The 25,606-nt window shown below is 45.0% G+C and overlaps 1 protein-coding gene across 1 annotated transcript in view; it reads right to left on the bottom strand.

The window, feature by feature from the left end:
• ELOVL7 (ELOVL fatty acid elongase 7) overlaps positions 1 to 20,442 on the bottom strand; it is a 59,449-nt gene extending 39,007 nt beyond the window's left edge. Inside the window, exon 1 of the mRNA XM_063128051.1 lies at positions 20,361 to 20,442. The gene's annotated coding sequence lies outside the window, so the exon portion shown is untranslated. The remainder of the gene's footprint in view (positions 1 to 20,360) is intronic.
• Positions 20,443 to 25,606: the final 5,164 nt, after the last annotated feature.

Here is a 25,606-nt window from a genome sequence, read left to right as displayed (position 1 = left end):
AAATACACATTATGAATACAATACAGGCATTTTAGCAACTGATAACTTAGGGTGTGTACAAACATAACGGCAGCAGTGAGTCACCTGTGGAAGCAAATGCATTTCTCTCACACACACACACGCACACACTGAGGCCTTAGCTAGACCTAAGGATTATCCCAGGCAAATGGAGGGGTCGTCCCTGCCTGCTCCCGGGATCCCCTGTGTGTCATTTGGGTGCACAGGGATGATCCTGGGATATAGGCCTGGTCTAGCCATAGCCACACACACAAACAAACCTATCTTCTTGCCAGGCATTGACTGTGGAGGAATATATTGTTCTTGCTTAAGCAAAAGCCTTAGCACAGTGCTTATTAGCTGGTCATGGCATCACTTGTAAAGCAAATCCATCACCACTGGGAGGAGGGCTGTGTGCAGTGTTGATTCACTGGCCTTTGCATCAATTGCAAATTTCAACATGTAAAAAACAAACAGGGAGAAAATCTTTAAAAAGCACTGAAGAAATTTCGAATCAGATGACCACTTGAAAAACTAAAGCAAACCATTCACCCAAACCATTTGGAGAGGGACACCACTCTGATTTCAGTCCAGATACATGCATCAGTACAGGAGCAAAAGTGTGGGGAAGCAGAGCACATCCCATTGCAAAAGGAACTTGCACCCACTTTTATTTCTGGTTATATCTGCATGTGCCTAAATTAGGAGAGTGGAGGGGATGAAATCTGCCCTTCCCTCTGGCGTCCCCACCATGGAGCCATGATGGCAATATGTGTTTTGTTACTTATCCTGGGTTAATATAATCTCACAACACCAACACACGGTCTTAAAATGGAGGAAGCCAGCTGTTCTCAAAAGACTGCAAATAGAACATAACAAGATCCATAAATAGTTAATCCATTCTTCCCCACCCTGGTGTCCTCCAGATGTTTTGGACTTTAACTAGCATTACACACAGTCAGCATGGCCTATGGTCAAGAATGCTTGGAGTTGTAGCCTCAAATATCTCAAGCCAGGTTGGAAGGCAACAGCTAATGGCCAAATTTGCAGAAAACTGATGGGCAGTGGAAGACTGTGGCCATGCTCAACTGTTAAAGAAATGTTACAAGGCCTGCACACAGGTGATGATGTTATGTGCCCACCTGCCCTGTCCATATTGAGTCCACTCTCCAGCCAAGGCAACTGTCTCAACTTCAGAGAGACTAGTTCTGAGGTGGCTTCTAACGCAATGTGAGCTGGGCCGACTTTCTCTCGCCTTCTTTTTGCTCTGCCCGTTTTAACCTGCAGCGCACCCTAAAGTCAGCTAGCCTGTCCGCACTCTCTCCTTCAGAAGAAAGTTGGTTTCCCATTGAGTGTGTATGATTTGCCCTTGACGACGAGGTAAGCTCTGGAGAGAGATCATCTCCAGCTGGAGAAGAAACTGTGAGAGCTTCCTTTCCCACTGGTACAAGCTGGCCTGTATCTGGGGCCGACTCCTCTACTTCAGAGTCTGATTCTGATTGATTACCTGAAACACCTTCTTCCAAAACAGGGGGAGCAGGGCTAGACATGACCGCAATCTCTTGCCTGTCACCCTTAATGAATTCACTTGAACACAGGTGTGGTATTAATTTAAGCTCAAATTGTATGCTCTGTTTTCCCCAAAATCCCTGCCACTGTGTCTCTTTCTCCTCGCCCTGCCCCAATAACGCTTTAAAACTCAATATATTTAAATGTTGACCACAAAACATTCTACTGACTTGGCAAAGGCACTTCTGTGGTATAGCCACTTATAATGCAACTGCTTTGTTCTGTTCAGCATACAATTTTACAAGTGCTTTTCTGACACAGTCTGAGACATTTAGACAATAGCACTAAATGGTTCTGATTTGTCATAGTAAGCCTTTGAAGATATGGCTGCGATACATAGTGAATCTTCTTTGCTAAGCGCCTTAATATTGCCAGGCTTGGCTCCATCAATGAATTAGATCAATTGAGACTGATATATTACAGCTTTTCCCAATGTGGTGCCCTCCATATGTTCTGGTTTACAACATCCATCTGGGAAACACCAGGCTGGGGAAGGCTGACGTAATTCAAGGGACTGCCTGAAAAATATCATGCCAAGCACAAACGTCACATTTCAGTTGACAGACTGCACGCATTTCCATTCTGAACTTCAAAAAGAGATTGTCCAATTATTTGGTTTGAGGAATGCTTCAAGACAGTTATCTCAAATACAGTATCCAACATAGAACTAATAGAAATGAGATGTAGTCATGCAACAAATTTCACATCACAGGATTGCAGTAACAATAGTGTGATAACAGTTCACACACTGGGCTCATCTACACCAAGCAGGATATTGCACTATTAAAGCGGTATGAAAGCGGTATATAAAAGGCAGGAGCCACACTACAGCGTTATAGTGATATTGAAGTACACTGCAGGAGCTACACTACTGCCTTATAGTGGTAATGAAGTTCACTGACAACTGTTGGGACCTATGACACATTTACACCAAGCAGGATATAATACTATGAAAGTGGTATGAAAGCGGTATATGGTATGTGTCATGGGTCCCAACAGTTGTCAGTGCAGTTCAATACCACTATAAAGCAGAAGAGTGGCTCCTGCCTTTTATATACCACTTTCATACCACTTTCATAGTGGAATATCTGCTTGGTGTAGAGGAGCCCACAGTGTCTCTTTGGAAATTGCAATTCACACTCAAAGTCCACTTTTTAAAGTGATCCATGTACACATGAAAACTTCAGGTGCAAAATGGTTATCTCTGTACACGTTCCCAGAAGTGAATCCAAATCATGCTGCAAGTCAAGTTCAAATACACACCATACGTTTCGGGGGTGGCAATTCTATAGCCATCTCAGTTTGACCACTGACTGTACAAAAAAGCAGGTGAAAAGGAGAAAAGTATGACATGCCAAGAATTGGGTTCCTAAATGAGATCTGATACAAATTGATCACTGAGCCTCACAGAATCAGCAAAAATATGTCAAGGCTGTGTGCATATGCAGGTTGCTTACCTGTAACCGTAGTTCTTCGAGTGGTCATCTGTGCAGTCACACAAAATGGGCTCTACGCCTGCGCCGAGTCTCGATCGGGAAAAAAACTTCTATAGCTGAGGCGTTTTTGGCGGGATCCCCTCCCCCATGCGCTGAGTGCGCATGCGCAAGCTGAGGGGTTCCCGCCCTGAAGCTCAGTTCCTGGAGACCGACATTGTGGTCTCGAAACCGAGTAAAAAATAAAGCTGTCGGTATCAATGGAGACATCGATGCCGAACCAAGTGTCCTCACAGTAGTATTAGGTGTTAGTATCGATGAAGATGTCGATACCGAAATAAAGTTTTAGCAAAAACAATGCTACTATATATCCCTAGGGTTACAACCCCTATATATAAAAGTTATTAAGAAAAGAAATAAGGTACTATACACATTACACCGAAGTGGGGATGGTAGGGTGGGTTGTGTGACTGCACAGATGACCACTCGAAGAACTACGGTTACAGGTAAGCAACCTGCAGTTCTTCTTCATGGTCTCTGTGCATCACACAAAATGGGAGATTAGCGAGCTGACTTACTGGAGGTGGATCGGTGTCCTTATGTCAATATCGATGAAAGAACAGCCCTCCTGAAAGAGCAGTCGGCTCTCACTCTCGTGTCCAAGCGATAGTGCTTCACGAAAGTCGATGGCTTCGACCAAGTCGCAGCGTGGCAAAGTTCAGGGATGGAGATGCCCTTGCCGAAGGCTGTCGAGGTGGCCATCGCCCTTGTAGAATGGGCTTGGATGTTTGTGTCCAGAGGGAGTTTGGCAAGTTGGTATGCCAGCTTGATAGTCTCAACGATCCATCGTGCAAGTCTTTGAGATGAAATAGGCATACTCTTATGGCTAGTGGTTCGAACGGTTTTGAAGTTAATGAATTTAGTACAACTGAGATGCTCCAGGATGTTATACGTGCACGGATTGGTGGAGTTAAATTATTGAGTCCCTTCAAAGAACGTTTTGACAGAGGATGTGAAAACACAGTTGAATTTTCTATATTGGACCGGATTGCTGATATTGCTGATAGATATATGCGTATGGAAGATGTGGATAAGCCCTTTTCTGAGAGGGATAACAGAAATGTGAGAATTTGGTCCATGGTGGAAGAGAAAGGGCTGAAATTGTTATCTTTGGCAAATTTTTCAAAGGTAGTCCACTTTTGTGTATACGACTTCCGAGTGGATGGTTTCCTAGCAGTTTCTAGGATGTCTTGCAATCGAGTGGAAGTTACATCAGATTGGAGAACTGAATGTTCCATGCTGTTAACTTCAGGGTTTGTAGATTGGGATGTCTGATTTTGCCTTGTTGTTGTGTCAGCAGTGTTGGTAACAGTGGAAGCTATCTGTATCGACTGTTCGACAACCGTAGGAGTGCGGCAAACCACGTTTGCCTCGGCCACCAGGGAGTGATCAAGATACAATTGGTCTTGTTGGCTATAATCTTGGCAATCACTCTGGGTATGATGGGAAAAGGAGGAAACGCGTAAAAGAGGGCGTTCGTCCATTGCAGTGTGAAGGCGTCGCCCAAGGAGCTCTTGCCTAGACCTGCTCAGCTGCAAAAATTGTAAACAATTTTGTTTGTCTCTGTGGCAAAAAGGTTGATGTCTGGCGTGTTCCATGTTTGGAATATTGATTTGGCTACAATCTTGCTGAGTTGCCACTCATGTGCCAGATGATGGGATCGACTTAAGAAATCGGCTAGTGTGTTTTCGGTGCCGGCAATATGGATGGCAGTGAAAGTGACTTGTCTTGGGATGCACCAGTCAAAGATTTTCATTGTCAACTTTAGAAGACGTTCCGATTTGGTGCCACCCTCCTTGTTCAGATATGAAACCACTGTGGTATTGTCTGTGGTTATCTGTATAAAAAGTCCTGTAATCTGGGATTCGAACACAACGAGAGCTCTTTGAACTGCTCACAGTTCGAGAAGATTTATGTGCTGTCTGGCTTCCTTTTTGGACCATAAGCCCTGGACAGTTAGGGAGCTTAAATGTGCACCCCAACCATTCATTGACGCATCCGTTGTCAGTATCTTTGTTGGTTGTTCTTGACTGAACGGGATTCCCTGTGTTAGATGGTCGATTACCGTCCACCATATAAGAGAGTCTTTTACTCTTGTCGGAGGGTACAGTAAGAGATTTTTTGAGTCTTTTTGAGGATTGAAGTGTTTCAGAAACCAAGATTGATGTGGTCGCATCTTTAGGCAGGCATATTGAACCACTGCCATGGTGGAGGCCATAAGGCCTAATAACTGCTGTACTTTGAACGCTGATATGTGGGGTCGACGTCGAAAAGTTTGAGCGAGATGGATGATGCGTGTGCATCGAGAGGCCGGTAGGAAGGCTCGGGCGGATACGGAATAGAGAATCCCCCCGATGAACTGAATGACCTGTGAGGGGTTTAATTGGGATTTTTCATAGTTGATATAGAGGCCTAATTTACATAATAGACTGCAAGTAATTTGTATCGAATTTTGAAGTTGTTGTTTTGTTGGTGCTACAATAAGCCAATCATCAAGATAGGGAAAAACTTCTACACCCTTGAGTCAAAGGTGGGCACAGACGGTAGACATACATTTTGAAAAGACCCTTGGGGCCGTGGATAAGCCGAAAGGGAGAGTTCTGTATTGGTAGATGTTATGGCCAATTATAAAACGTAAATATCTTCGGTATGTGCCCTCCATCGCGATGTGGAAGTAGGCATCGCGAAGATCAATGGATGCAAACCATTGTCCTTTAAGTAATAGTGGGATAATAGAAGCCAAAGAAACCATTCTAAACTTTTTGGTTGTGATATGTAAATTTAACAAATGTAAATCCAAAATAGGGCGAATTCCTCCATCTCTTTTCGGTACGGTAAAGTACCTAGAGTAGAAACCCTTTTTACGGTGACTCCATGGAACGGGTTCGATGGCGCCTTTGCTAAGGAGCATGTCGACCTCCTGGAGTAAAGGTACTGTAGGTGGTGTAATCTTCACATTACCGAGAAGAGGGAGGGTTTTAAATTCTACGCGGTATCCTCTTTGTATTATAGAGAGGACCCATGTGTCGGTAATGATAGTCTCCCATTGATGGTAATAGTGGGAGAGTCTATCATTAAAGAAAGTAATGGGATTATTTATGGGTGTAGGCAGGGAATCAAAGACGCCGTTTAAAACCTGCATCACTCCTGAGAGAGGTTGCCCTGCCTCTGTAATTTGAGAACTGCTTACGTGGCTGGAAAGCCTGTTGCTGTAGTGGTTGTTGACGAGGTTGAACTTGTTGGTATTGTTGTCTGTTGGTATAATATGAGGGATGCGCGCAAGACCAGCGTCGTTGAAATTGTTGCTGGGGTTGACTGAATCCCATACGGCGAGCAGTTGTTCTCGCCTTTTGTACGGTATCGAGCGAGTTGTCGGTATTGGCATTGAAAAGCCCGATGCCGTCAAATGGTAAGTCCTCTATTCTAAAGCGGGCCTCTTGAGAAAGGCCCGCTGAGCGGAGCCAGGCGTGTCGACGGAGTGCTATGGTCCCCGTCAGAGTTTTGGCTATACAATCGACCTGGTGCTTGGAAGTGTGTATCTGCTGACGAGACAGTTCGGATGCTTCGGAGTGGAAGAGTCTCACCAATTGCTTTTTATCTTCAGGTAAGTGCTCCATCAATTTTCCCATCTTGTCCCAGAGTAGTAATTGGTAACCAGACATTGCTGCTTGGTAATTTGTGATTTTTAGGCCTAAGGATGAGGAGGTATATAACCTGCGAGCAAGGAGGTCTAAACGACGTCCCTCTTTGTCGACAGGTGAGGAATGCTGATGCCTGCTTTTGCCTTGAGCGGCCTCGACGACGATGGAATTTGGAGGTGGGTGCTCGAAGAGGAAGTGAACATCTGTGTTCTGGACCTTATACATCCCTTCCAACCTTTTAGAAGTTGGTGGGGCTGTTGAAGGTGACTTCCAAGACTGTTTAATGGTTTCCAGTAAGGCCGGTAGCATTGGAATGGCCACTGGTTTTGAGGTATCAGATGAGATAGAGTTGAAGACCGGATCCTGTATAGTGGAAGCGGATTGTTCGACCTGTAGACCTAGTGCTTGAGCCATTCTAATAATTTGGTCCGAAAAATGGCCCAGGTCCTCTGATGGAGAGATGCCCCCTTGTGGAGCTACCTCTATATCTGGGGATGCAATGGATGGTCGTGCCGAGGACGAAGATGACGAATCAGACTCATAGTCGTCGTGGGGTGACGATGGAGAATCCACTCTCGGAGCCGGCATATGAATGGGTGGTTGTTGTTGTTGCGATGTCTGCATACTGGGAAGTAGCGTTGCAGGCGGTTGCATTGGTTGTGTGCTGGCATCGACCAGGCTAGATTGAGGATTCGGCATTGTAGTGGCAGGTGCAGCTACTAGTTCAGCTTGTGGATGCCCCCCATAATACGGCTGCCGGGGGTAATAGGTGTGGGGAGAATAGCCCCATTGTCCCTCATAAGGTCTTTGATAATACATGTCTCTGCTGAAGTATTGATCTCTGAAAGGATCCCGTTCCCATCTCTCATGGTGTGGTGAATGGGACCTGTGTCTTGATGGTGGTGGTCTATCATAATAGTAATGACCTCTCCCTGAGTGACCCGAGAACATGGAGTCTGGGGAGTTGTGTCTATAACGTCTGTCCTCAGGTCGCGCCTGTCCAGGCGGTATAGGGGCTGGAGATACGTCTCTTATTTCCCCTTCAGACGTTGATGTTAGCCTCGGGCCGTGTGCTGACTGTGGCCTTAGTGACGGTATAGGCGACAGCAATAGTGGCGGTGGCGGTGGTAGAGGCTGTGCCGGTATCGGCATCGATGCAGAAGGCTCGGCCGCCGAAGTCTGCGGCAAAGGATCATTCCTCGATGTCGAGGGAGATTGTACGGTATCAACCGTCGACATCGGTATATTAGTCATCGGAGGAGGAGAAGACGGCCGAGTAGGGTTCGGCACACTCTTTTTAAGAGATTTTTTATTTCTCTTTTTTCTGCGCTCCTCCGGATTTGAGGCAGTATGCTTTGCCTTTTTTGCTTTCTTTGCTAATCGTTTGGCAATAGAAAGCATAACACTTCTCCCAGGCGTCACAGGTATCTCCGGCTGTTCCTGTTCCTGAGCCAATAAAGGAGATTTTGGGGAAGTTTCAACAGGCTCCATAGTGCTGGAAGTCGATGTCGAGGGTTTTTCGACTGATTGTAAGGCTTTGCTCCAAAGGAGGGCTTTTAGCCTATCTGACCTGTGTCGTCGTGTTTGCTTGGAAAAAGCTTGGCAAAAACGACAGGTCTCGACAATATGGGCTTTACCCAAACACAAAAGGCACAAGGAGTGTCCGTCTGAGGGGGGAAGTTTACTTCCACACTTGGTACACTTCCTGAACAGGGACTTGAGGGCCATGCGCCCTTTCGGGCATTTTCGCTTTTCGCGAAAAATAGGAAAAGAAAAAATTGTAAAATAACAAGAATAATAATAAAGTAGAAATATGAGAAGGATAGAAAGAAGAAGAGAAGAATAAAATGCCTCTTACAATTTATTTCTACAGAGAATTTTCCCAACGAGGTCACCACAATGGCGGTCGAAAGAGAACTGAGCTTCAGGGCGGGAACCCCTCAGCTTGCGCATGCGCAATCAGCGCATGGGGGAGGGGTTCCCGCCAAAAACGCCTCAGCTATAGAAGTTTTTTTCCCGATCGAGACTCCGCGCAGGTGCAGAGCCCATTTTGTGTGATGCACAGAGACCACGAAGAAGAACCTTCAGTTCTGTGCAAACTCTGGAAAAACAGGGAATTGGCTTGAGAATATGACATTCCAAGTATAACAGCCTTCTCCAGAATGAAAAGTTATCAGAAGTTAAAGAGGAAAGACAGTCTTTAAAGGTGCAATCCTATGCAGATAGTCCTACAGATCCCAGCAGTGCTGGCTGGGGAATGCTGGGAGTTAATAAGATTTTTTTCTATCTAAACATGCATAGGATTGCATGCTAAATAGTGCATGGGTAATGCCTTGTTAAAACTCTGAAGACAGAACGTATTGCAGGGCACTTGGCATCCTGCTTCGCTTAGTACTCTTTCCTATACCAGAAGCAGAATGAGAACAGCAAAGGAAATACAAGTCACAGCATTTTGTTGTTTTTAATAGATTAAAAAGGGTTATCCACAGTTCCAGTAATCTACTTTTATCACCAGCTACAACTTTGATCTCTACTTCCCTGAGGTGTTTTAAAAGCTACAGTCATGCACAATTTTGTCTAAGAAGAAGCAGGGCAAGGTATCCTACTATGCCTACACACCGAATGCGTAAGGGAGAGGTAAGCATGAAGTAATTTTTCCTCCCTGTTTAAACATGTATTCATGGGGCTGGGAGGGGTGGCGGGGGGAGAACAAAACAAGAGACAGGACAGCAAACTAAATGTGAGCTTTTGGTCTAACACTTCAACATTTTTCAAGTAACTCTTTTGCTTCTAAAGACTAGCCTGGTCCCCATGTTTCACATGCCCACTATTAGGAACACCTGCAAAATATGTAGAAGGCTAGGCTACATCTAAGGCAGAACCACTCCAATACCTGGGGGGGGGGAACCTTTTTATACATATTATCTGAAACCTTCCTGAGAAATTCAATCCCTGAGGGTCGAATTCCATTTTGGGGAACTCTCAGGGATCACATTCCAGTGGTGGGTGGGACAGCTAAAGGCAAAAGGACAAAGGACAAATTACCAGCATAGTTTAAAGCTCTTGCTGCCAATAGCTAAACCTTAGGAGAGGCATTTCAATGTTTTAGAATGGAGAACATAAGAAGAGCCATGCTGGATCAGACCAAGGGTCCACCTAGTCCAGCTCTCTGTTTGCATACTGGCCAACCAGCCGGACATGGTGCAACAGCACCCTCCCACCCACGTTCTTCAGCAGCTGGTGTACGTAGTCTTATTGCTTCTGGTACTGGAGGTAGCATATAGCCATCAGCACTAGTAGCCATTGATAGCCTTCTCATCCAGGAATTTATCCAACCCTCTTTTAAAGCCATCTAAGTTGGTGACTATCACTACATCTTTTGGTAGTGAATTCCACAATTTAACTATGCACTGTATGAATAAGTACTTGCTTTTATCTGTTCTGGATATCCCACAAATCAGCTAAATGGGATGAGTCCAGGTTCTAGTATTATGGGAGAAGGAGAAAAATGTCTCCCCATGCACATTCTCCAAACCACACATAATTTTGTACACCTCTGTCATGTCTCCCCTTACCCATATCTTTTTTTTCCAAACTAAACAATCCTAGCTGTTGTAACTTTCCTTCACAGGGGAGATGCTCCAGCCACTTGATCATTTTAGTTTTCCTTTTCTACACTTTTCCCAGCTCTACAATATCTTTTTTTAGGAGGACTATACACAGTAAGTGTACTGCATAAAGCCAGGAAGCCACAGAACAATCGGTGGTCAGGGGAAAGAGAGTGGGGCCAGCAGAAGGGGAAGTAGCTTATCTGGGGAATCCTGGAGGGGAGCATTGGGACCTCAGGAGGTTCCGTTTTGGCTCCTGGGCCCTAAGGTTCTAGAACCCTACTTTATAGGTATTAAGACTGATAGTTTTACATTTCTGCATCACTTCAACAATTGAAAGGTGTTCTGAAGCCATTTACAAAGAAATAATGAAAACAAAAACCCTTGCACAGACCAAATACAATATAGAATAACATTCATTAAAACTAAAACCCTTACAAATTTACAGAAGTATCCACCTTAAAACATCATCTAGAGGACAAAAAGCATCCCCCATACAGCACAAGAATGAACAACTATCATCACCATCAATGCATTACACTACCCAAATTCCCAGGAAATGGGAAACCTCTTTGACTGGTGACAAAAATATGACCAAGCTGGTGCTAGGAGAGCATCCCAGGAAAGAAGCACAATTAGTTCTGCTTTCTGTATGTATGCATAATGTGGGCATCCAAAGTTAGTACCTGCTCATCTCCCATATGAGGGATCTGCAAGTCATCACTTTAGATGCTAAAAATATGTGCAAATACAAAAAAAAAAAAAGCATTGCTCACCTATATTAACTCCATTTGTTCCTATTACCATAATAGAATCAGAGTGGGGCTGATAAGCCAATTAGTCGAACTCCACATTCAGTCCAGGAGATCTAGAGCTAGTGTATTCCCAACAGATGGGGCTGTCCAGCCTCCAGTGAGGAAAAGCTACACACCCCATTCAATAATGTGGCCATATCATTCAACTGGTCTTACACTTAAGCCACTAGGAAAGCTAAGCATTGATTTTAAGGAGAGGGACGGAGGGAGGGAGAGAAAGCAATTTTCCTGCTTTGTACCATTACAAAGAGCTTTCAAATATGAAAATATTCCCTAGCACACACACACACACACACACACAAGTTTGAAAATAGTATCTTCTACAGGGAGATTTGCAAGACACCCAAGAAAGAGTGCTCTAAGCAGCCATGTCATCTTTTTTATTACACAGATGGACACCGAAGGCCTGCATACCACTCTGTGGAAATTTGCAAATCTGTATTTTACTATGATTACATATAGTATGTTGCCAATTTCAGTTCCTTAAGAGTTGCACATATGACAAAACAGACATGTATAAGGCTGTTTTACACACATGTATGCTTTTTGCTATACCTTGTAACAAAAACGTGGATTTATGGCATCTTTTGATGATAGTGACCTTTTCCCCCAAAAGCAATCAATTTAACCAAGAAGGTGTTATTTATTTATTTATTTTATTACATTTTTTTTCTGCCCATCAGCCAAAGCTCTCTGGGCAGTGCACAATTAAAAACCATAAAATATAACAAGTATAAATTTAAACATTAAAAGTTAAAAAGGCAATATAAAACCAGCTACATTAAAAACCAGGGAAAGCCTGTGTAAAAAAGTATGTCTTCAGGAGGCGTTTAAAAGATATTATGTTTTCCGCCTCCCGAACCGCACAAGGGAGGGTCCTGCAGAGGGTGGGGGCCACCACAGAGAAGGCCCGCCGCCGAGGTTCTTCCGTTCATCTTGGGCTGGCCAGTAGGGCCTTCTCTGAGGATTGTAGTTGTCGTCCGGGTGTAAATAAGGGAAAGTGGTCTGCTAGGTATCCTGGTCCCAAGTTGTTTAGGGCTTTGTAGGGTAACAACGTAACCAGTTTATTTTTGCACAGGCACATTTTTACTTATACACGTAAAGCTAAATGATCCATTATCTGCAAATTCGCCTTATATGTGATAGGGATTTCAAAGATTTCTGTTTTGACCTAGCAGCTCAGGTCTTGCAGAGCTTAATATAACAACCTTGCAAAGGAGCTCTCTTGCAGAAGATTATTGTTTTAGTATATCTCATTAAGTTCAATGGGAGTTACTCCCAGGTAAATGTGTATAGGATTGCAGCCTGAGTTACTCATTTAGCTACATATAGGCCAGTGGCCACATTATACAACGAAACAAGGCCTGGAAACCACATTCCTCTTGTGCAGGGGCCCCTACCTTTTTGGACCCATGTGTAAATCTGAGAATTTGAGAAACTGCTGAGGGCACCACCACAAAATGGCTCCCACGGAGTATGTGGCTAGTCACATAATGGCTGCTGTGAGGGCTTGGCTAGTCAAAAGTGAACTAAAGAAGTGTGTGGTGGGGAGAGAAATAGTGAGGCCAAAGTCTGGGAAGGAGAAAGACATAGCAAGGCAAAGTGGTAGAGTGGAGAGAAAAAGCAAGTCTGGCAAGGGTGAGGAACAGCAAGGTGGAGAAAGAAATAACAAAGCTATGTGCTGGGAGGGAGGGGGAAACAGGAAGGCAAAGAGGTGGAGAAAGACTAAGACCAACAGTGAGATAAAGAGTGGGAGGGCATAGAAATAGTGTGGCTAGAAAGGGAGAAAAGAAGACATTTTCCAAGGTTTTTATTTTGAAAAAATTGTATAGGACCGGAAACGGAGACCTTCATGGGTGCCCTTAGTGGTCACCATGGGTGCCATGGCGGCTGTGGGCAATGTACTGGGGACCCCTGCTCTAGTGACAAAGAAGCCACAAAGCGTCAGCCCTTTCTGGGCTGCTATGATAATGTGAAAAGGCCACCTCCAGTTGACTCAAACTGGATTAACACAAAAGGAGGGGAGCTCCTCTGCAGTGCCTTCATCATAGTCAGGAAAAACTTCCTGACTGTTAGAGCAGTATGACAATGAAATCAGTTACCTGGGAGATTGTGGGCTCTCCCACACTAGAGGCATTCAAGAGGAAGCTGGACAACCATCTGTCAGGGATGCTTTAGGGTGGATTCCTGCATTGAGCAGGGGGTTGGACTCGATGGCCTTGTAAGCCCCTTCCAACTCTGCTATTCTATGATTCTATGATTCTATAGACTCAGCTGAATACTGAGCCTACACTTGCAATTGCAACTAGGAAAAAAAGTCCTTGTTCTAAACTGAACGGAGGAGTGTACATCCCCATTTGTAATTGAAGTTATCCAAGCATTCTGTGTCCCAAAGAACAAGGATGAAAGCACATAACTTAACTGATTGTTGTTCAGAAAACCTAAGCTTGCCGCATGCTACAAATTGTAGGACTGGGAAGGACTATAAAGATATCCAACCTCCCCTCCTTGTGGTGCCAAGAGATGGTCTGAAGGTAAATGAGGCAGTGAAGCTAAGTAGGTCTGGGCCTGCTTATTGCTTGCGGAGAGTCCACCTGGGAATCACATGGATTCAACTTGAGTTCCACAGTGGAAGGAAGATGGGATATAAATGTCATAAATACTACCACATCCACCCAATCCCAAGGCAGGATGGTCTCCATCCACTGGAGACTGTCTATCTTATTACAGCCTGGTGGTCCATTTAGCCCAGTATTGTCACCAGTGCTCCAAGGTTAACTGAATTCCAGTTCCCCAGACAGAAGTCTTACTATACCATGAACTAGAGATGCTGGGAAATCCAGTGAATGTAAAGTCAATGCAGATATGACACAGACCTGCTTAGTTTTGATATTCAAATCATATGCATATTTACTCAGAATTAAGCCCTGCAGCTGAGTTCATTAGGGCTGACTCCCAGATGTGTTATGTATGTTTGTAGCCTTAAAACTGGAATGCCATCAGACCACAAATTTACATCATTTTCTATGATATAGAAAAGGTAATTGCAATACTCACTGTAATTCTTTGCATTGTTTCCACATGCCTGTTTACTCAGAAGTAAGCCCCACTTATTTCAATAAGATTTACGCCCAAGTGAGACACGGACTAAAAAGAGTCTCTAAGTAGTGTTGGCTGAGGAATGCTTGGAGTTGTAGAACTTTTTTCTATTTAAACATGCATAGGATTGCACCCTATACATGGTTAGACAGAAAAAAAGTCCTGTAACTCACACCATGCCCCAGCCAGCATGGGAATACTGGGAGTTGTAGGCCTCTTTTCTTTCTAAAAATGCACCAGATTTGCACTATTTAGGTGACAAGTTGATGTTCTCAATGAAGGAATAAAGTCAGATGTACATACTACTTTTCATCTTCCCTTTGACTCCACAGTTGCAACCCCAAAGACAACAAGACACATTCCCTCTAAATTCACAATCGAGGTGAATGACTGAGATGAGCTGGCACATGACAATAATACCAGCTTGTTCTTCCTGCATTTGGATCTTAGCTTTATTCCATGATGGAACACAAGGCACTATACACAGGTGTCTCTGAGGGTGCAAACTCTGCATTAAATTTAAGAGTGCTGTTCCATCTCATCATGTGAATGCTCAATGTTTTATTTTATTTTTACATAACAAAAGCAGCTTGTGGAAGCAAGAACTGGATCAAGACTGTAGCGGGGGGGGGGATGTGGAGAGAAAAGAACATGACCCTTTGCTCCTGCCATTTTTCCATTGGAAGTGCCACCAAAGCTCTTATGAGCAGCTTGGGAGTGGGATTTCCAGCAGAAAAATGGCATGCGGATGAAGATTTAAGCCTCTCTCCATGTGGTTCCAGTCCAGAGTACAGACCCTTCCCCCACGTGCAGTTGCTCTAAACCTAGTGAATCTCCAGCACTTTACATTTAAAATAAGGAGTAGTACATTGGTGCTCAGTCTGTCCTCCATCCAGCCCCTTAGCAGGTTCGGTCCTCCTTTCCTTCACCTTAGCTGCTGTATCAGGTTGTCTTCAGACTGTACCCATTTAGCTATGCTTCTGAAGACAGCTAATTTGTGTTACTTTATTTAAACACATTTATATAGAACATTTATTATTTTCAGATGAGAAAATGCTAATATGATGATGTGTGCATTTGCCAGCCCCCAAGAGATCTCTCAAAGCATGATTAAATCAATACTCAGGTGTAAGATTAGAAATTTCTCAGTGCTGCTGCCAATCCCCAAATCACCTTTTTCCGGTGTATTTACTGAATATTTATTTATTACACTGATTTATACACTAGTGAACCTCTCAAAGTAGTTAACAGAAAGAATAAAAATATAATAAAAGCACAATAAAATAATTCCTGTTTGATTATAATCATACTAACTAGGTCACTCTTCAGAGAAAACCTACATGAAGAGGTAGGGCTTGAACAGATGGTTCTATGCGATGGCTTTAGTTAAGAGTCGTCCTCCTGAAGGTATTATACTAGCTTGGAATGGCTATCCTTCTGCAACTTCTTTGCGTTTTGTTTTGTCAGAAATGACACCAATCTGCAAGTTTGAAACTTTTGTTAAGGTATAAAGAAAAAGTATAAAACTCACAAGTTCTGAGCTTTCAGTGTGGTGATTCACCAGAACGGTTCCATGCTGCTGAAATTACCCAGAGCCTAGTCACCATAGGCAGGCTCCCTTTGGCTGAAACCACTGGTGCCAATTAACTAGATCAGTCCTACATTGATCTCCTGGCCCACCCACTATCAGCAGGAGTTCCATCTAATTTTCTGAGCTTGAAAAAATCCGGAGTCCTGTGGAAAAGCCCAGAGAGAACTGCTGAGAGGGCAGGAGACACCATTGTTCTGTCACACCTCCACCACTTTTTGCCTAGACTCAGAAGAGAGAACACAGCTTCTCACCTCAACACAGGTGAAGAACCACTGCAACCTCTTTATAGACAAACCTGTTTTTCCTTCACCTGCTGAGACTTAGAAGTTTCAACATGCCCCAAACTTCAGCTTTAGGAACAGGTTATTCAAACCCAAGAAGAGGTATCTTTGGCCATTTTGACACCTGCCTTTTTTCCAGGGATCATCCCAGGATCATCCCTGTGCATGCAAATGACACACAGGGGATCCCGGGAGCAGGCAGGGACAATCCCTCCATTTTCCTGGGATAATCCTTAGGTGTAGAAAGGGCCTTTGTAATTCTATCCTTTTTTCAGGAGATGTTTGTAGAAATTGTAGTTTCCTACACTGCGCCCTTCTTTCGATGGTGTGTTTGTGTAATTTAGCCTAGTTTGGGACAGTATTTTGTTGGAGCATAAGCCTTCCCCTGGTCATCTAGTTGCAAGAATTTCAGGCATGGCCCTTACTTGAGCAACTCTCATATCTCTTCTTGATGCCGATTGTGATCAAGGAGACTAAGACAGGACTGGTCAAATAAATTGGCTTGATACATAGTATAAGCTGTCCTTCCAACCATTAATAATAAATATTTGGAAGAAGAGATAGAAGAAGTTGCACACAAGGCACTAGAAGTTAAGAGCTTGTATTTCAGCCTAGGTAACCTCCTTCCCTCATCCCCTTTGGTTACTGTGGCCATGTATCAGGATTGGCCTGCACACCACCCATTGAGCACACCACCCTGGAGAGACACCCTATTGCCGAAGTTAAAAGGCTCCTTAACGAATGTGTACTTGAAAACAACTGCAAGTTTGTACATGTCTCTAGAGGATCACATATGGTAACACAGGCTAAACCTGTTAGATATCTGCCTGCCATATCAAAGACAAAAATTGTCAGTGGGAGGAACAGCAGCTAATCTATGTAAAGTTTTTGTGAACCGCCCAGAGAGCTCCAGCTATTGGGCGGTATAGAAATGTAATAAATACATAAATAATAAATAAATAAAGTTGCTAAAGATGTGACAGAGAAGCATGCCAAACCTATCACTTCTAGCCCTATGACATAATTTATAGCTGTGTCATTCATGCTCCTCCCTTCCTGAACCAGATTTAATTAAATAAGGTTCAGAAAAGACAAACTAAATTATAGATCTCTCAACTTGCTGCAGATCAATCAATCAATCAATTGTACACCACACAGAAGGTGCCTACAGAATAGCTACCAGATAACATGAGCAAATCAAGCTTCTGCAATACCAGTAATCCCCTATGTTTCAAATTATCTTACCCTGGAGTGGGGAGAATAACTTCCCAATCCAAAATATAGCAATTTGCCAGACCCTATGTGTCCCAGAACCCATTAGACTGCCTCTTTCCCATACCACTTAGGCACTTTTCACACATTTCATGTTTCAGTGTTCATCAGAACATGTAACAACACATGAATGCAACAAACAGGTGTTTGAAATATATAGGTGCAATACTGGCATTCACAGATAACTTGAACTGGGCTGCAGTTCCCCAAAGCAAACGTAGCCTTATTGGTGTGTAATTAGTCATCCCTTAGTCTTGTAACTATTCAGCATCATATATCCTGACAGCCTCTCCATGAGATAAGAACAGCAAAAATAATAATCCCATGATGGAGAGACCTGCCCCGGGGCAACCAATAAGTTCATGGCTGAATTTGAAGCTAGCTTTTACAGATCGACAGAACACACTGGATCTCCATCCTTTGGCAGGGGGCAGGGTGAGATCAGCTATTTTCAAAGTAAGATTAGAAGTATACAAAAAATGGTAATAGGTCAAGAAACACCCAGGTTGGGCTTTGAAAAAGTCAGGCATTAGGAGGATGGAAAAACAACAACCAGCAGCTGGACAAACAGGGCTCTGCCGACCATTTTATTGTTGCAGTTAAGTAATTTGATTCATACTTCTAAGCATTCAGCTCAGTCCAGAGTTGGTCAAATGTTCATCAGCAAACACAGCTTAACAAATGCTAATGGAATTTTTCCAAGCCTGTTACCATTGATGAGCGTTCCTCTCTAGTAATTCAACTTGTCAATCCATATCAGTTAATATTAAGTAGTTAAGAATTATAGCCACTGTTATACCGCATGTTCTCTCTCCCCTTTAATCACACAGTGTGTGGAGTTTTTTGAAGGAGCAATAATTGGTGCGTAGGTGGAGGGTGCTGTTGTACCACATCCTGCTTTGTTGGTCCCTGGTTGACAGCTGGTTGGCCACATTGTGAATAGAGTGCTAGACTAGATGGACCCTCAGTCTGATCCTTTCTTATGTTCTTATGATTTCTTAAGTAGACCTCAAAGAAGGACGGAGTAAGAAGAGGTCACAAACTGAGAGTTTTACCAAAATAATAATACAAATAAATAAATTCATAATAATAATAAAAACAAGTAAATTCATCCTAATACTGTTTGATAAGTCAAGGGCACAAAACCCCCACAACTCTCAGTACACCCTTCCAGGGTGTGGAGTCACTGAGACGAACCACTCAGTTCCCAGCAGATAGCATCACTACCAAGAGCAATTTGCACAATTCAGAAAGCAATGTTGTATTGCTTGTGCTTCCGTACTTGATGCTAACTTGTTTTTACAAGTTCCAGCCCCTCTGGGTACATTGCAACAAGAACACTACAAGCTATCTCTGAGGTGTCAGCGAGAAGACGCTTTTCTTTTAATCACCAAGTAAGCAACTTTCAGAGCAGTTGTCTCACGAAACAATTTCTGGGAGGCGAGAACACAGTCGGACAGCACTTTTCATGGGAATAAAGGAGGGCAAGAGGAAAGCCAGCAGGGACAAAGGCGGCTTCCTATTTGCAAGTGTAGCAAGTCCAATAGGAGGTAGAAGGGCTCCACCAGCAAGCAAACTATGTAGATTCTGCCTTCCCGCCTCCATGGGTGGGCAAACAATCCCTAGGCAGGCAGGAGGAGCGCCGAGGCGGCTTCCGTTTTGTAGGTCAGGCCGGGAACACCTTTGCGTCCCGTTTCACTGGGCCTGGAGCCGCTGCGTCTTAATCCGATCACGGCGGCTCCCATGTGTTCGAGCCGAGTCCAGGCAACAACAACAGCAACCACTCCAAACGCCCGCGGGCTCAAGCGATCCCACGAGGAGCCGCAGACGCCTCCTTTTCTCCGTTATGCCCCAGAACTTGGAAGTGCGCCGCAGCGCAATAGGGGGGCGCTTCACATGTAATAGACCAGATCAGGCCTGCACGGGGGAGGGGGGATTTGCCCCGGGCCTCCACATAGCGGGGGCTCCCGACAACCATGGGGTTTATGTCAATGACTGAGAGAGAGACCCCGAAAATGCCATTTCCCAGGCTCCCCAGATTCCTCAGGGTGGCCCTGGACCGGCTAACTGGGCAAGGAGAGGTAGGAGGATTCAAACGTGACGCCCTCTCCCCACCCCCCAAAAAACTCTCACCCCCTTGCTAGATAAAATGTTCTGCCACTGTGAATCAAGCCGTGTCCCATCACACTTGAAGATCTGTGTGTGTGTGTGTGTGTGTGTGTGTGTGTGTGTGTGTGTGTGAACCGCCCAGAGAGCTTCGGCTATTGGGCGGTATAAAAACGAAATAAAGAAACCTATGCAACCCATCACTTGGTTAAAAAGAGACAGAACAAAACGAGGGAGGTGTGTGTGTGCTAGGCCAAACGTCCACAGGGATCCCGAGTTTAACACACTTTTTTAAAAAAGTTAGTTTTAAAAGCTGTTTAAGTCCAGGGCAGTAACACTAGGTTCAGAGCGAGACGAGGCAGAGCTCGCACCTCTGCCCTTACCTGGACTACAGGTTTGGGCTACAACTCCCCTCATTACTGGCCATGCTCACGGCGGGCGATGGGAGTTGAAGTCCAAAACTCACTAGCTTGGCGCTGTTGCTGAAGGAAACTCCATCCCCGTCACTGCCTTTTGGGTTCCTCAGGCTAAACTCCCTCCACTGCTCGCTGAGGCCCCTCCGCAGCCGCGCCTGAGCGCTCCTTGCCCGGTCGTTCTACAAAAGCCATCGAGGAGGGAGCCGGTTCTCCTGCTCCGTCCCCGCAAGCGCTGCCCAAAGCTGAAATTCCCCAGGGCCGCCTCCTAGAGCCCGGCGCCCCTCGCCTGTCTCGTCCAGTCGCGGGGGGAAAGTGCGCCTGACGGTGCCAATCTTTTCCTAGACATTCTCCTCAGAAGAAGCCGAACGGAATTCAGTTACGCGCTCGCCCAGCCAGGTACGCGGGAGCAGAAGCGCAGCCGGGGCCGCGTCAATTCTCCAGCAGCCAGGCAGCCAGGCAGGCGCTCACTTACCTTAGCCAGTGAAAGCGCGCTTCTTCTCACGGCCCTGGGAGCCGCTGCAGCTGGCCAGCCGGCGAGCGAGTGCGCGTGGAAAAGGAAGCGGCTCCCGCTATATCCCCGCGTGTCGCGACCCGGCCCAGCCTTGAGCCCGCCCTCGACGCGAGACGCTCGCTCGTACAATCCGACCCAGAGATTGGTCCGCGGCGAGCGGTGAGTCACTTTCTCCCCCCCCCCACTCTACCCCTGCACGCACGTGACACCTCGGCCTCCGCCCCGGGCGCTGCAGGCACGACAGGTGGCGCGGTTGGCGTTTGCGCGGCGGCTCCGCGGCGCTTGAAGCCCGAACAAAGTTCGGGCGAGGCGCGCTGCTTCGGTTTTGGACGCCGTTTCGGGGATTATGTGGGAGAATCAGAAAGGCCGGGGTGGATCGCCTTGCTTTGGCTGGAGTTTCAAGAACGTGCTGCAGTTAGGTAATTCTCCCAAACCCATTTTACACTAATGCCGTTATTAGGTACAATGATTGGGCAACATAGGCAGCACATTTAATTAGAGTGCGCACCCAGGGAATTTTTTTTTTAAGGCGAACATGTATTGAATACTCAATCATAAAAGACATTATTTTTATTAATTTATTTATTAGACACTGATGCCCTGATGCCGCCTTTGCCTTGCCTGACCTTGAGAGGGTCATTGAAGTGTTTTTTTTTGGGGGGGGGGAATGAAGAGATGCTCCTGAAGTCCCAACATTGGTGGGGTGTTGTGGTGATACTGGCCAGAGGAGAGGCTTAGGAAGTATTAGCCTTTGGGAGACCTTCCTTCTGGCCTCCTTGAAGCGGGGCTCATGGCTCCACCACATCTAAGTACTACTGCATCTTAGAGAGTACTGTTGCTCATGGCAGCAGGAGCAAAAAGGAACCAAGCACAACAGTGCTCTCTAAGGTGCATTCATAGCCTTCTCCATGAATTTGTCCAATCCCTCTTTAAAGCCATTCAAAATGGTGGCCATCAACACATCTTGTGCAAGTGAATTACATAGTTTAACCGTGCGCTGTATGAAGACGTCCTTCTTTTAATCTGTCCTGAACATCCCACAAAACAGGTTCAAGGGATGAGCCCTGGTCCTAAGAACATAAGACATACCATGCTGGATCAGATAAAGGGTGACCTAGTCCAGTCCAGCACACAGTAGCCAACCAGGAATCGGCCAGGGATGAACAAGCAGGACATGGTATAACAGCACCCTCCCACTCATGTTCCCCTCATGTTCATGGTGCACACAGGCTTACTGCCTCGAATACTGGAGATAGCACACAACCATCAGGGCTAGTAGCCATTGATATCCTTCACCTTTGGGAATTTATCCAACCCCTTTTAAAGCTATGCAAATTGGTGGCCATCACTACATCTTGTGGTAGCGAGTTCCATAATTTAACTATGTGCTGTGTGAAGAAGTACTTCCTCTTATTTGTCCTGAATCTCCCACCCATCAGCTTCATGGGATGACCCCTTTGGGTTCTAGTGTTTTGAGAGAGGGAGAAAAATGTCTCCCTTTCCATATTCTCCATACCATGCATAATTTTGTACACCTCTATCATGTCTCACCTTAGCCTCCTTTTCCCAAGCTAAACAATCCCAGTTGATGTAACCTTCCCTCACAAGGGAGATGCTCCAGCCCCTTAATCATTTTAGTTGCCCTTTTCTGCACTTTTTCCAGCTCTATAATATCCTTTTTTAGGTGTGGTGACCAGAACTGTACACAGTATTCTAAGTGTGGTTGCACCATATTTGTATAAGGGCAGTATGATACTGGCAGCAATTCCTTTTCTTATAATGCCTAACATGGAGTCTGCCTTCTTTACAGCAGCCGCACACTCTCTTGTTTGGAAAGATCCCATTAGGTTATACTTGAAGTTGGGTTTTTTTGCTCCAACATGCAGCTTGTCCTTAAACCAAAATGGAACCAGACTGCTGGCACTAAACATAAAGAAGGTGCCAGAGCAGCTTTTAAACTGAATCCTGGGGGAAAGCCGACATTAGCTAGGAAGCATTCAGTTCAGGTTAAATCATCTGAAGGAGATGAATCTGCACATGTTTTTGATTGTCCCAATGTAGAAGGGGAGCTAATATGCCATGAGTACAGGATATAACATGATAGCCAATCTAGAATTATGAGAGAGGGAGAAAAATATCTCCCTATCCACTTTCTCTACACCAGTGGTCCCCAACCTTTTTGGCACCAGGGACCAGTTTCGTGGAAGACAATTTTTCCACGGACCGGGGGGCAGGGGGTTGAGGGGATGGTTTTGGGATGATTCAAGCACATTACATTTATTGTGCACTTTATTTCTATTATTATTACATTGAAATATATAATGAAATAATTGTACAACTCGCCATAATGCAGAATCAGTGGGAGCCCTGAGCTTGTTTTCCTGCAACTAGAAGGTTCCATCTGAGGGTGATGGGAGACAGTGACACCTGAAGTGTGTTGCTTATGTCCAGTCTACTCCATAATCTCGTTTTGGTTGTTGTCAATGCAGAAAACCCTGCTTCACAAGAATAGGATGTTGGAAATGGAAGCAGGCTTTCAGTGCTTTTGTGGCAATCTCAGGATATTCCGCCTTGACTTTAATCCAGAACATATGGAGATTTGAAGTTGTCTCAAACATATTTTTAAGGCCACCATCATTTGAGACCTCAAGCAGTTGATCTTCTTCTAGCACGGACAAAGTCGATTCACCTGGCTTATTCACAAATGGGTCGCGGATCCATTCCTTCCCAGTTTGGGGGTCTTTTGTGGTTGGGAAGTAATGCTCAAACTGTTTTGAAAGCTGAGATAGGAGATCAGGCACCAGCTGGGAGAAAGAAGGCTCAGTCTCTTTCAAAATTATTATTATTATTATTATTATTATTATTATTGGATTTTTATGCCGCCATTCAGCCAAAAAAGGCTCTCACAGCGGCTTACAAAAGTATTTCTTGACAGTCCCTGCCCACAGGCTAACAATCTAAAAGACGTGACACAAAAGGAAAGGGGATTGGGAGGGAGGAGGAGGAGGGGGAAAAGGAAAGCAAATTCAGGCACTACAATCTTAGTTGCAAAGTTCAGCAGTTACAGTTGACAGCAGGAGGGAGGGGGCTCTCAGCTGGAGCTGGACCCAGGCACGGTGGAGAGGTGCCTGGCTGCTGCTTCCTTCCTCACTTTTGGCCTCTCCAGTGACAGTTGGTAGCAGGAGGGAGGGGGCTCTCAGCTGGAGCTGGACCCAGGCACGGTGGAGAGGTGCCTGGCTGCTGCTTCCTCCCTCACTGGCGAACATTTATTGAATACTCAATCATAAAGGACATTATTTTTATTAATTTATTTATTAGACACTGATGCCCTGATGCCGCCTTTGCCTTGCCTGACCTTGAGAGGGTCATTGAAGTGTTTTTTTTTTGGGGGGGGGGAATGAAGAGATGCTCCTGAAGTCCCAACATTGGTGGGGTGTTGTGGTGATACTGGCCAGAGGAGAGGCTTAGGAAGTATTAGCCTTTGGGAGGCCTTCCTTCTGGCCTCCTTGAAGCGGGGCTCATGGCTCCACCACATCTAAGTACTACTGCATCTTAGAGAGTACTGTTGCTCATGGCAGCAGGAGCAAAAAGGAACCAAGCACAACAGTGCTCTCTAAGGTGCATTCATAGCCTTCTCCATGAATTTGTCCAATCCCTCTTTAAAGCCATTAAAAATGGTGGCCATCAACACATCTTGTGCAAGTGAATTACATAGTTTAACCGTGCGCTGTATGAAGACGTCCTTCTTTTAATCTGTCCTGAACGTCCCACAAAACAGGTTCAAGGGATGAGCCCTGGTCCTAAGAACATAAGACATACCATGCTGGATCAGATAAAGGGTGACCTAGTCCAGTCCAGCACACAGTAGCCAACCAGGAATCGGCCAGGGATGAACAAGCAGGACATGGTATAACAGCACCCTCCCACTCATGTTCCCCTCATGTTCATGGTGCACACAGGCTTACTGCCTCGAATACTGGAGATAGCACACAACCATCAGGGCTAGTAGCCATTGATATCCTTCACCTTTGGGAATTTATCCAACCCCTTTTAAAGCTATGCAAATTGGTGGCCATCACTACATCTTGTGGTAGCGAGTTCCATAATTTAACTATGTGCTGTGTGAAGAAGTACTTCCTCTTATTTGTCCTGAATCTCCCACCCATCAGCTTCATGGGATGACCCCTTTGGGTTCTAGTGTTTTGAGAGAGGGAGAAAAATGTCTCCCTTTCCATATTCTCCATACCATGCATAATTTTGTACACCTCTATCATGTCTCACCTTAGCCTCCTTTTCCCAAGCTAAACAATCCCAGTTGATGTAACCTTCCCTCACAAGGGAGATGCTCCAGCCCCTTAATCATTTTAGTTGCCCTTTTCTGCACTTTTTCCAGCTCTATAATATCCTTTTTTAGGTGTGGTGACCAGAACTGTACACAGTATTCTAAGTGTGGTTGCACCATATTTGTATAAGGGCAGTATGATACTGGCAGCAATTCCTTTTCTTATAATGCCTAACATGGAGTCTGCCTTCTTTACAGCAGCCGCACACTCTCTTGTTTGGAAAGATCCCATTAGGTTATACTTGAAGTTGGGTTTTTTTGCTCCAACATGCAGCTTGTCCTTAAACCAAAATGGAACCAGACTGCTGGCACTAAACATAAAGAAGGTGCCAGAGCAGCTTTTAAACTGAATCCTGGGGGAAAGCCGACATTAGCTGGGAAGCATTCAGTTCAGGTTAAATCATCTGAAGGAGATGAATCTGCACATGTTTTTGATTGTCCCAATGTAGAAGGGGAGCTAATATGCCATGAGTACAGGATATAACATGATAGCCAATCTAGAATTATGAGAGAGGGAGAAAAATATCTCCCTATCCACTTTCTCTACACCAGTGGTCCCCAACCTTTTTGGCACCAGGGACCAGTTTCGTGGAAGACAATTTTTCCACGGACCGGGGGGCAGGGGGTTGAGGGGATGGTTTTGGGATGATTCAAGCACATTACATTTATTGTGCACTTTATTTCTATTATTATTACATTGAAATATATAATGAAATAATTGTACAACTCGCCATAATGCAGAATCAGTGGGAGCCCTGAGCTTGTTTTCCTGCAACTAGAAGGTTCCATCTGGGGGTGATGGGAGACAGTGACACCTGAAGTGTGTTGCTTATGTCCAGTCTACTCCATAATCTCGTTTTGGTTG

This window comes from Elgaria multicarinata, chromosome 6 (genome assembly GCF_023053635.1).
Source record: "Elgaria multicarinata webbii isolate HBS135686 ecotype San Diego chromosome 6, rElgMul1.1.pri, whole genome shotgun sequence".
NCBI lineage: Eukaryota > Metazoa > Chordata > Lepidosauria > Squamata > Anguidae > Elgaria > Elgaria multicarinata.
The sequence above is the reverse complement of the archived record's forward strand: the minus strand, read 5'-3'. Positions and strand labels throughout refer to the sequence as shown.